We start from the raw sequence: 12086 nt of genomic DNA, 5'->3' as shown, positions 1-12086 counted from the left end.
AGCTTATCACACAAAAATGCCAAATATATGAAAATCTCAATTTTGAATTTTTTGTCGCGTGCGTGGATTTATCTAAATATATTGATTTTCGGACTATTAATAGCAGAAATTACCGTTTGAAAAGCAGAATTTAAAGACAGTCGATTTCTTGATCAATTTTTGACATGAACAGATTAACAGATAGAAAACAAAATTTAAAAACTAATCTTAATAGTAAAAAGGGTTTTAAGAACCAAGCTTTTCAGTGGACTAGAAAAAAATAATTCTATTTTTATCACAAAATGAAAAAAAAAAAATTTAGTGTAGTAATATCGAAAGTAACTTAATCGTCACTGATTTTACCACACTCTATAGAAAATAGATAAATGCATTTTTTACTTTAACAAGGAGGCTCAGCTCCCCAACTCACGTGGTTCCTTTTCATTCATTATTGCGCCTTTTTTCTAAAAACGATGTTTTTTTAAAAAAAAAAAATTTTTTTTGTTTATAAAATATATTTTTATTGTGATTTTTTGTTGAACATTTGGTTCATTCGTAACAAAATGAAGGATTTACGGGATTTGTAAATAATTGACTGTGTACAAAAAATTTAAACTTAGGAGCGCACACGCAATAGGAAATAAGTAATTTTAATTACAGCAATAATAATTTTACTTGTTAATAATATTGCGTAAATCGTACATCTCTCAAATCGTACAACTTTTGATTCTTAAAGAAGCATGGTATAAAAAACGCTCCAGTGGTTAAATCGGGAAGCTTTTTTTCAGGTGGGGATTCAAGTGGAAGAAACAAGTCGCTGTGAACTTGCGTTTAGTTTTTATTTAAGTTTCTCGGTTTTACATGTTCTCAATGTAACTTTTGGACATCCCATGTAAAGATAAAGCCAAAGTACGGGATAAATTATTTAATATATCACATAATTGAGCAACTTATTCTGTAATGTTCTACTTGTTTCTTTATCAGCTAACTACTGTTTAAGGCTTGAAATAACATTTTATTTCAAACGCTTCGTAATTGACTAAATCGTACCGGTGCAGTTCTAAATCATGCCTGTACGATTTCAGATTACACACATGGCAATTATCAAACCTTTCCAACTGTACTACACACAAACTCTCGAAAAAGAGAGGGATAGAAAAAGAGAAGAAGAAAAAAAGTACTTTTTACATTTTCGAGTATTTAATTGAAATTTCAAAAAACAAAAAAACTCAAATTAAATTCTAATACAAAAGGGATCTTTCCTCGGCGTTAAATTTAAACTTTGTAGTTGTGGCCTGTATGCCTTATTGGCTCTTGGCATTTCCGGCAAAAATAAATACCTAGTGCACTTTAGCATCCAAATAGAGTCTCGGTGCTGCCATCTAGTGTGGCAGAAACTAGACGTCCAAATTAACACGGCCAACGGTATCTCACCCATTGTGGTGGTTCTGAACGAGTAGATACCACTTCTGGAGAACGCACTACATCTGCTCATCGGGAAGACTGATTGTGCAGCTCATTGGAAATAAAAAGGAATTAAAAAAAGTTGTGACCTGTAGAGCTATCTGCATGGTATTCTTATTACAAGTTTAACAGTTAATAATTCTCGAACTAATTATTAAACATAATTTTTTTTTACTTCATCGTATTTCCTGTATATTTTTCTATATACCTTTGTGATATGTTTTTTTATACTTCGTTTTATAGTTTTCACGCTGCGAACAAAATATACCGTAAAGTTGAACACCATAAATAGTCCCAGTAAATCTTAATAATTCTGACCTATAAATTACACTTTTCAAACGAAACTTGGAAAACAAAAAAGGAAATACCGGAGTTTTTGGATGGGTATTAAAGGAGAATCTCTGGAATCGAACAGTATTAAGTGCGCAGTATAAATGATCGGAAATTACAAAGTTTCCTTCGAAACAAAGTTATCATCAACCTTGATAAGAGATTGATTTGATTTTTATCTTTGTATTTTTAGCCTCGGAAGAGGATTTTATACATTTACAAGGAAATGCTGTTTTTGCAACAGAATCCTGTCAAAGAATATTTTGTCGGAATTACGGGATATGCGAAATAACTGCAGTTCCTCTCTGATTGACCATCTTCAGTAAAAATTTGAATTACGATATTGAAGTCTGACGAAAATTTCTAACAATTGCAAAATATTTGCAAAATAAGATAAACTTTTATTTTATTTCGATTAATCTTGTTTTGATCAAAACTTCTTTTTTCTGATCGCCAGCTTAAGTAAGTATTTTATGTTGATAATATGTCTTGTATCTTTGTTTATAGGGTAAATAACTATACTGATGGAATTCAAGTAGTTGGTGCATGCATGCCAATTACTTAAATGGAAATATTTAAATATCTATTTCAAAAAAATTATAATCTATAGACTGTAAGCCATAAATGTATTTTAAACATTAGAAAATAATACAATATCATTCATTTTTAATACCAAAATGAATGCACTTCTTGTGTTTCAATTTTTTAAAAAGAGTTAACTAAAAATATCTTTAAAATATGCATAATCTAAGGAATTTAGCTTTCAAATATTGTATATAATCTATGATATATAATTTCAAATATTGTAATAAAAATGTATAAATCACATTTGGTTACATAATATAAAATTATTCATCAACAATTCCTAAATAAATTATTTTCTTGCATTTCAATTTTAAAAAAAGAGCAATATCTGTTTCAGTTCTGTAACTGAAAATGTTTAAAAAAATAAATTAAAAAATATGTATTTTAAGAAATTATAGGTTTGAATTATATTTACGTTTTAAAGTCTGAATTATATTTAAGTTTTAAAGTCTGAATTATATTTAAGTTTTAAAGCCCGATATATATTTAAAAAAAATCAGAAAATGATTTACGCTTACATTTTTTGAATAATTTTAAATTCATTACTAGGTAATGAATACAAGGTGAATAAGCTAAAGTTTTGCTTTTTTAATTCCACTTCATTTTACTTCTTTGGTTTTATTACTTCTTTGCTTTTTGTGCATTTCATGTTAATTACATAGAATTGTGTTTCTATAAGATTCATTACGCTTGTAATTCTAAATATTTTATTGGATGCATTTTTTGATATTTGTCGCTTTTTGACTGTTATTTTAGGGCAACTTACAGTAAAAAAAACCATATTAGTTCGTACCGTCTTTGTCCTTTTTCTCATGAAATACACGCAAACAATGAAAGTAAATTAACATTAAGCTTATGGCGTAACTACCACTACAAATATTAAATACCAAATCACTGGTATATAAGACATGTTAACTTGAATCCATTTAGGGATATCTTTTGATAGATGATGGTTGACATATGATTAAATCCTCATATTAGTGACTTGCGAATGTGATATGAACACGCCAACATGATGGATGATCCACTTTAAACAGTTTGATTTGTTTAATATATCTCTCAAATAGAAAAAAATCTGGCGAAGTAGATAAAGTCTCCCGGTCAATAAGCAAAAATTAAGAAGGAGAATAAAATGAGCGGATTGCTATAAACAAAAAATGAAAGGAAAAAAAAATTGTGCGAAATGTTACAAAAAGAAAAAAAAAATGAAGAAAATATAATGAGCAAAAATTGATATAAATAAATAAACAGCATGAATCAACTAGTGATATTCGTTCATCGAATTCTATCACATGTAAAATTCTAGAAGGGAAGTAATGTGGCGTAACTACCACTACAAATATTAAATAACAAATCACTAGTATATAAGACATGTTAACTTGAATCCATCTTGAGGTACCTTTTGATAGATGATGATTGACATAGTCGATAAAATTCTCCCCTCAATCTCAACAAAATGATCGTCAGTTTCGGCTTTCGAGACTTTGAGGCGCATTGTTTACCGAATTATGTAATAAGGCAGAATAGTGCTGCCCTCTGATTAGCTGTTAAGGAATCAGAGTTTGTATTCGTTGCCCCTGATCATCATTGTAAAAATAGTGCGAAAGAGACAATCTTTATCGTTGGATGGGAACGAACCCTGAACTTTTGAGTCCTTAGAAAGCCGAAGACTACATTTGAAAGTGTGTACTACACCCTCGATAGAGTGAGGAAAATTGCTAAATTTTTGTAGTGGAATATGAAATTTTATGTAGTGGATGATGCATTATGAAAATATTTGAAACAAAAGTAATATAAGAACAGTAATTTATTTGGATCAAGCAAAATGATATGTCCAGTGTTAGTTATGGAACAGCTTCCCGTTAGTACAAATTCAAATTGAAAAACAAACAAACAATATTTTGATCACTTAGTCTAATATTTTCCCCTTATTTTGTGTAAAAATTGTTTTTGTTAAAGCAATGGTAAAAACAATCAATAAAAATATTTTTATTTTCAAAAATTACTAGTTTATCTTATGCATTTTGTTATTAATAATTCAAGACGTGGACAACCAACGTACTTAATACTTATTAAAGTAACCTTTACTTTGTCAACTATTTATAAGTTTTGCTCCTATCCTTTTCTTATTTCAATCCATAAAAAAATTAAATGTGTGAAATTTTAGTTCAATCGAAAAAACTTACGGCAATCTCCATCGACTCGGAAGTTCCGGTAATTTCGACAACAGAATTATTTAAAAATTTTTTTTATTGGTTATATAACTAATTTTTTGATCAACTCGCGCATCTTCATCCCTGAAACGAATTGTATTCTGATGAAATTGTTCCTTTTTGCGTTTCTGTATCCCACATTAACGTGTGTTTCGCGACTTCATCCCCATAACGAATTGTATTCCGCTGAAATTGTTCCTTTTTGCCATTTTGTAAGCCTTTGTCCATAGGCGACAACTATAGTAGCATAAGTTGCGATTTCAGAAGTTCAAAATTTGTCACCGTGAAAGTGTTTTGCATGTATGTGAAAGCTCTGTTAACGATGGGTATTACATATTTATATGCCGGAATAGTCTAGTCGGTAGGGCATTAGGCCCATGTCGAAGAGACAGTGAATTCCATGCCGATTGAAGACCCCTCATATTGCAAATGGTGACTGGTGCACGTTAAATCTGTTATGTCACAAGGTTCTTTAAATTCCCATAACAAGTCATACCTCTGGGGGCATTGAATTGAAGATTGATCGTTTTCAGGTTCAGGTCAAAATAACGATCTGTGGATGAATGAAGAGCTTCGCTCTTTAAAGTGATCTGTGATGTGTGACTGAAGTCGTATTATTGGCCATAGATGACGCCTCTGAAAAAGCAAGAAACGTACCCTCTACCTTAAATTCGCATGGTTTTACCAAGCAGGCTTGCTGGTATTGGCAACTGGCATTAGAACCAACAGCATATTTATAGATGCTGCAGAAAACTTTATTTCTAAAAGCATCTTTAAAGCCTGGTTTTTAAGATTTTTAGTTTCCTGTAATCAACCCTTAAAATTATTGAGGCGTTTAAAATAAATTTTTAAAAAAATATTACATGTTTTTGATTTACAATGCAGCAATTTCTGTGATGGAAATGCATTTTAATTTAGATTGATCTTTTATGTAGAATCAAAACATCCTACTATGAATGAACAAATATTGAAAACAATTTGTTTTCGGCAACAATTTGTAAGACAAATATATTCTCAGTTTCATATTTTGCTTTCATATATTATTGCATTTTATTTTACATAGTAAATGCATTTAAAAAAAAAGTAAAAGGTACTAATATTTGAAGAAAAAAAAAGCTGCCCGATATTTTTTCATAAAACGCATATCTCTTCTGTATTAATTATCAAACATTAATTAATAATTATTTCAAACATATAGAACAGTTTGTTTTGGTTTTGTGTATGTGAATTATTTTCGTTTAACCTTTCCCTTCTGCCCGCTTATAGCTCAGTTTGATAAAATCCTAGAATAGCCCAACTCTTGGCGAATTTTTAAGATCTCGCCAAGCTGGCGATTATTACTGGGATCAACGTTGCTTTCTGATTATTAAAAAAAGTAATTTAAATTATTATAAATTTCCATTTTTAACCGGTACCGCACAAAAACAAATTGAAAAACGAAATAATGATGGTAATAAATAAAATAACAGTAAAAAAAAATGAAATAATAACGATGATTCCAACAGCAAGAGATCAGAAGCATAAATGGAGAAAAAATAAACCCTACCACAATGCGCGTAGGTATACATATCAAATAACCAATCAGGTTTAAGAATTTTGGTGGTGTGATTGTGATGCGATCAAACGTTCAAAATAATCTCCCCGAAATAAGTTCCAGAAATTTAGTTTGCGACAATTCAAAAATTTGCTTCGCGAGATTTTAAAAAAAATCATTGCAGGGTGTGCTATTCTAGGATCCACAACTCAGTTTATTTCAGGTTTTTGTTACCCTCACGAAAAAAGAATTTTCATTCCGAAATTTGCAAACATGTATGCTTAAACGTTCATACGCATGACTACTCACTGACTTAAAAGTTTTCTGTTTTTTGTTGCAACGTGGAAAAAAAAAACTTTAATTTTTTTGCAATACATATACGTACAATTTAAAATGGAGAATGTAATTCTTTTGACAGAGGCGAAAAGTTTAAATAAATTTTTGTTTATGAAATTTGGTATATAAAAATCCGATATTTTTAAACTTTCTGAAATACTTCCATGTATTTGGCTCTTTGTATAAAGTGATGTTTAATAATAAAATAAAATAAAAATTGCGCATTTGAACTAATTATATGTCCTGAGAAAAATTATCAATAATTATTATCTTTTTCTTAAACAAAATTTTTTAAACATAAACAAATTTAGTGCTTTGAAAGTAACTAAACAAATAGTGAGTAAAAAAGTGTATAGCTTAGATAATCTGTTTGATGCACAATGCGTAAAAAATAAACTGACCGTCCTGATTATTTTTTGATCTAATGATCAGATCTTCATGTTCTAGAATTTAATCTTAATCGATCGAGCGGGTGACCCCAAACAGGATAATTAATTAGTGCAGACGATTTTTGAAGTTACGAGATCAGACACAGAAACGTACTTACTCTGAATAAATATAATACTTTTGGATTTCTGATCCCAAATATAGGGGTAGAAACGATTTGGATAATATGGTTCCAGAGTTTAGTCAGAAGAGTTGACCCTTAAAGTTAATTTTACCTTTTACCAAATTTCGCATTTTGTCCTGTAAATTTACTTTCTTTAAAATCATTTGAAAAATGGTGTACTAAACAATTCAAAATTCATTCCACAAGTATTAAATAAAGTGGTAAAAAATAACAATTATTTATTAAACGGTATTTTTAGTATTAAATTATTTTTGATAAACGAATTTTGAAATTGTATGCAAAAATTTTTCAATTTGCTTAAAAAGTTTTTGAGATATAATGAAATAAGTAAAATGTAAAATTAACATCTAAAGCTCCAAACTTCAGGGTCGCTCTCTTGACCAAACTATTGGGTACATATTTCCCTGATTGCGGGTAACTCATACATTTTGGGGGCCAGAAATCTGAATCCGACGAATGAAAGGTATAGGGGCCGGGATAGCCTGGTCGGTAAGGCGCTAGGCCCATGTCCAAGAGGTTGTGGGTTCGATCCTCGCCGGACGAAGACTCCCCGTGTAGTAAAATGTGACTGATACACGTTAAATCTGTCGATTCTCAAAGTCCTCCATGTTCCCATACAAATCATACCTCTGGGAGTACTGATCCAGGAGTTTCCATGTCTTCCGGATTGGTTCAAAATTGCAAGGCTACGGAGTTGAACATTAGTAGTCGTAAACCCATGTAATTGGGTCCGCTTTCAACGACGGTTATAAAATAAAATAAAATGAAAGGTATTCAGAGAAAGAACGTTTTGTGTCTGATGTCGTAACTTGAAATATCGTCTGCACTAATTAATTAGCATATTTGAGGTCACCTCCTACAACCGTTGAGTTTCGAAACATGAAGATCCAATCATTAGATCGAAAGCTATTTAGGATTGTCCATTTATTTATTCATTTTTTTCTAAAATTTCCGTATATTTATTGTTTTTCAATAAAAAATTAGATATTGTGGCAAGCATTTATAACGCTTCAACTCGGGAAAATTTTATGTTGTACATACTTCTAATCCGCTAAAAACAGTTTTATTGATTTTATTAAAACTCCTTTGAGCTAACTTGAAAACCTTTAGTTACACCAGCTCATTAGTTATTGTGTTGCTTTTTTTGAATTTAAAGTTTATGCTGGGAATGAAAACTAGTGCTGCAATTCAAAGCACTACATATTTACTTACACTTTCTGAAATAGAACTCGAACTTTAGATGATTTAGCTATAGTTGAGCTTTATAACATTATTATTGACAATGATTTCGTGGAGAAAGCATGTGACTCTGGACAGAACATAAATTCTAAAATGAAATTTCTTTCTTTCTTGTATCACCTCAATATGAGTATATGATCAGTTGTAGTATACGGAGTTTTCCGCCTGTCCTCTAAATATTACTGTAAAATGTCATCCGCATTACAGCATTTAATTTTTACAAGCAAATTATGTGGGCAAAAATTATGGATTAACGTCAAAAGATTAGCATAATAGCTTTCTATTCCTCTATTATAACATAATGACCAATTCTCTAAAAAAAATTTTTATGCTTTTAAGACCGTTTTCTCTCCATCACGGGATGGTAAAGGTGTTAGTGTGCTCACTCCATAAGCATGTTTTCTGGTTTTAATTAATAGTAATAAATGAGTACTCATTCATTACATTTCTTTTATTTCTTTTTTTCTTATTTCCTAATGAAGGACGTATTATATTAAACTTACTGTTACCGGTAAAACTTAAATTCTAGAAGATACTATATTCTTCAATTTAAAAAAAATATCGCATGGAGCATTTCCCAAAAAACTGTTTCATCGAAAACGGAAAAAATTAAATTCCGTTGAAGTTGAAAATTGATATTTAGCGAAGAATAACTAACTAGTCAACCACAATAATATGTGCCATCATATTTGAATAGTGTGTTGAGAATATGGACACAGTTTATGTAGTTAAAATTACTTAATATCCCGATTTTTCTCCAATAGGATTCTTATATAAAATTTATATAAATTTTAGGTATATTCAAAAGGAAATGAATACCTCATTTCAAGACATCTTTTTCCCTTTCCGAAACAATTCATTGGATAATGATACTTTGGACATGAACCAAGAACAAGATAGATCTGATAAGCAGGAACAATTCAGAATTGCTCAAGTAGTCTTTCTCATAACTTCGTCTGTCGGAATACTTGGTAATTCAGTATCGATTCTTGCCTTGAGGAAATTGAAGAAGCTTCGAAACCCAACCATTACATTTGTTATAACTTTATGCGTCGCCGATTTGCTTTTTTGTATCATCACATTAATAAATTACAGCAGACCCGATTGGAACCGAAACCACGCGTTTTGCATTTTGATAACATGGGCAAAATTTTTAGTCGCTGGAGAATCGTTTTATTTAATGATTGGAATAACGATTAATCGATATATCTGTGTAATTTACCCAAAGTATTATCGTTTGATATACAGAAAGAAATATTTAATATTGCAGATAACCTTAACGTGGATGTATTCTTTTATTAATTCACTTTTACCATTCTTTGGAGTTGTAGGAAGATATGGTTACGATTCTGAGAGCGGATTCTGTATCCTTTTGAGACAGTATGGAATAACAGTTACAACTTTCTTTTTTATACACTACTTCGCATTTCCAACCATGGTTTTTGCAATTTGCTATTCGAGAATTTTTTGGGTCACTCGTAAGACATCTCGACGAGTGAGAAAGCAGAGCAATTTTTTTGTTACGTCAGAAGGATTAAATGCTTCAGCAACTTCACGAGAGAGTAGGATTACAATAGATGATTTTCCGGATCGTGTTGACGATAAAGAAATGAAAATCCTGAAAGTGACGCTAGTCATCTTTCTTGCTTTCCTGATTTGTTATTTTCCAATATCGCTTATTAAATTTTATGACAGTAAAGCGAAAATCCCTACACTTACTTTTCTATCCCACTTGGGACTCAACTTATCAAATGTGATCAATCCCATAATATACGTTGTTATGTGTGCTGAATTCCGAAAAGCATATTTTGAACTTTTCACTTGCAAACAAGTCAGGCTGAAATTGTCAACTTCTTCAAATGAAGCAACTTATTCAAATGCAGCAGCTTCTTGAAATACAGCAACTTCTGAGATGCTAAGTGTTTGATATTGCTTTGCATTTTGTTTTCATGCAAATTTATATAAACATTATTGTTATAAGTATCAAAAATGTAATATTAGTGTGCATTGCCCAAAATAAACCATGTTACCATTAAATTTAGAAATGCTTTAAAGGGATAGTGAAAAAAAGATATTCAGTCAAATAAAGGTGAAATTTATAATTCAGATGTATGCTTAATTGAAAGTTAAAAAAATCATAAAAAAATTAAAAAGTAGAAAATTAAATAAACTAAATATCTTTAAAAAGTAAAAGTTAGATTTTGAGTACTATTTTAAAATATCATATGCACAAATTTATTAGGATATTGAAAGTTAGTCTCATAAAATATTATATCAAATCTAAGTGTGCTGAAACATGTTTATTAGATTAAAAATTATAAGTTTTCCTAATATTTATCTTGTGCTCTGTACACTAAAGATCTTACAATGGGAATAAATAATGGAAAATAATTTACTGCTTTTTCAATCAAAACCATTTATAAGTACTTGATAATCAAACTAGCCAAATAAAATGCTTTTTTCAATAACCAGTTAAAAGCAACTAAGAAAATTTACTACGTATAGTTAAGAACAAAAAAATCTGTTTATTAACTTGCCTCTTTTGGGAATTTTTAAAATAATTTTTTTGTCATATGATGCCTTGAATATTTCTGAATACACAGTAACCAAAACTCTTCATTACTTACAGAACGTTTGGATGAATCTTTTCTCAAAGAACTAAAACACGAGGAGAAATAAAATTATATTCTAGGAAAACATTCAAATGTATGAAGGATCATTATCATTTTGAATTAAATAAGAAATTATTATTTCTTGAAAATTATTATTTTTTGTTGATGAGCAATTTCTACAAGTTTTCTTTTGCTCATAAGCTCTAAATGAATTTCGAAATGCTCAAAAAGAAAAAGAAAGATTTAGATTATAAAGACCTTTATATTATTTAAAATATACCTCAAGTTTAAGGATCATATCTTAAAAATTGAGTCTAATCCTTTCCTTCATGTCTCGGAGATCTTTCGGAAAACTTCTTTATACTTATTTTGAAACGTTTCTTTTTTTTTGTGTGTGTCTGATTTCATCACCTTAATTATCATCTGCAATAATTATTTAGCATATATTGTGTGCGATACTCCAAACCATGAAGGGTGAATCATAGTACATTAAATATTATGTCAAAACCTATGCGTGTAATACTTACGGAAGTCAATCATTTTCACACTATTTATGAGGAATGTAACTTTCTTATTTAGCGTTTTGAACAAACTTTACTAAACTAAGAAAATTTAGAGATTAACTAACTTAATGTTGTGTTCAGATTTTACTAGTCTAGTATAATTGACAAATTTTACTTTTAAAACGTAAGTAATATCAAAAAATTTATTTTTAGAAGCGTCTCTGTGGTTTCTGAATATTTCAATTTTGCCATTAAGAAAGAAGACATAAGGAGTTTTAAATGGCCTGATAGTTGCCGTTAACCAATCCATAGGGAGTAGCTTATGGGTACCTATAGCAATTAATGTTACGAAAGCAACATTACGAAATGTAACACGAAACGTTGAACATTGAAAACATTAAACATTTATGAAACATATTTCTTTATTTTATTAAAACTCCTCAGAGCTTGAAAATCTTTATTTACACCAGCTTGTTATTTATTTTGTTGTTTGGGGTTAAAGTTAATGATAGGAATGGAAAATGTATCAATACTACAATTTAAAGCGTTATCTCAATATTTTCAAATTTTCTGAAATAGAATTCGCTTTAACGATGACTTAACTATACGTAAGCGTTATTACTTTATTATTGACAATGATTTTGTCAGAAATGTATGTATCATTTTAAAAAACGTCAAATCTAATATATTTCATGAATTTTCCTTCTTTCTTGCATCCCC

General features: G+C 29.9%; 1 protein-coding gene across 5 annotated transcripts in view; it reads left to right on the top strand.

Moving 5' to 3' along the window:
* Positions 1–1788: 1788 nt before the first annotated feature.
* LOC107447106 (G protein-coupled receptor moody) overlaps positions 1789–12086 on the top strand; it is a 66271-nt gene continuing 55973 nt past the window's right edge. For 2 of the 5 annotated variants that reach the window (XR_015432533.1, XM_071179108.2), the window contains exon 1: positions 1789–2235. The gene's annotated coding sequence lies outside the window, so the exon portion shown is untranslated. Of the gene's footprint in view, positions 2236–9046; positions 10284–12086 lie in introns of those variants that run through there. The other 3 variants (XR_011636478.2, XM_043038932.3, XM_087159276.1) reach the window with 3 other exon arrangements.

Source organism: Parasteatoda tepidariorum, chromosome 3, assembly GCF_982258835.1.
Source record: "Parasteatoda tepidariorum strain Cologne lab strain chromosome 3, Ptep-v5.0, whole genome shotgun sequence".
Classification (NCBI taxonomy): Eukaryota; Metazoa; Arthropoda; class Arachnida; order Araneae; family Theridiidae; genus Parasteatoda; species Parasteatoda tepidariorum.
This window is presented reverse-complemented; position numbering and strand designations above follow the sequence as displayed.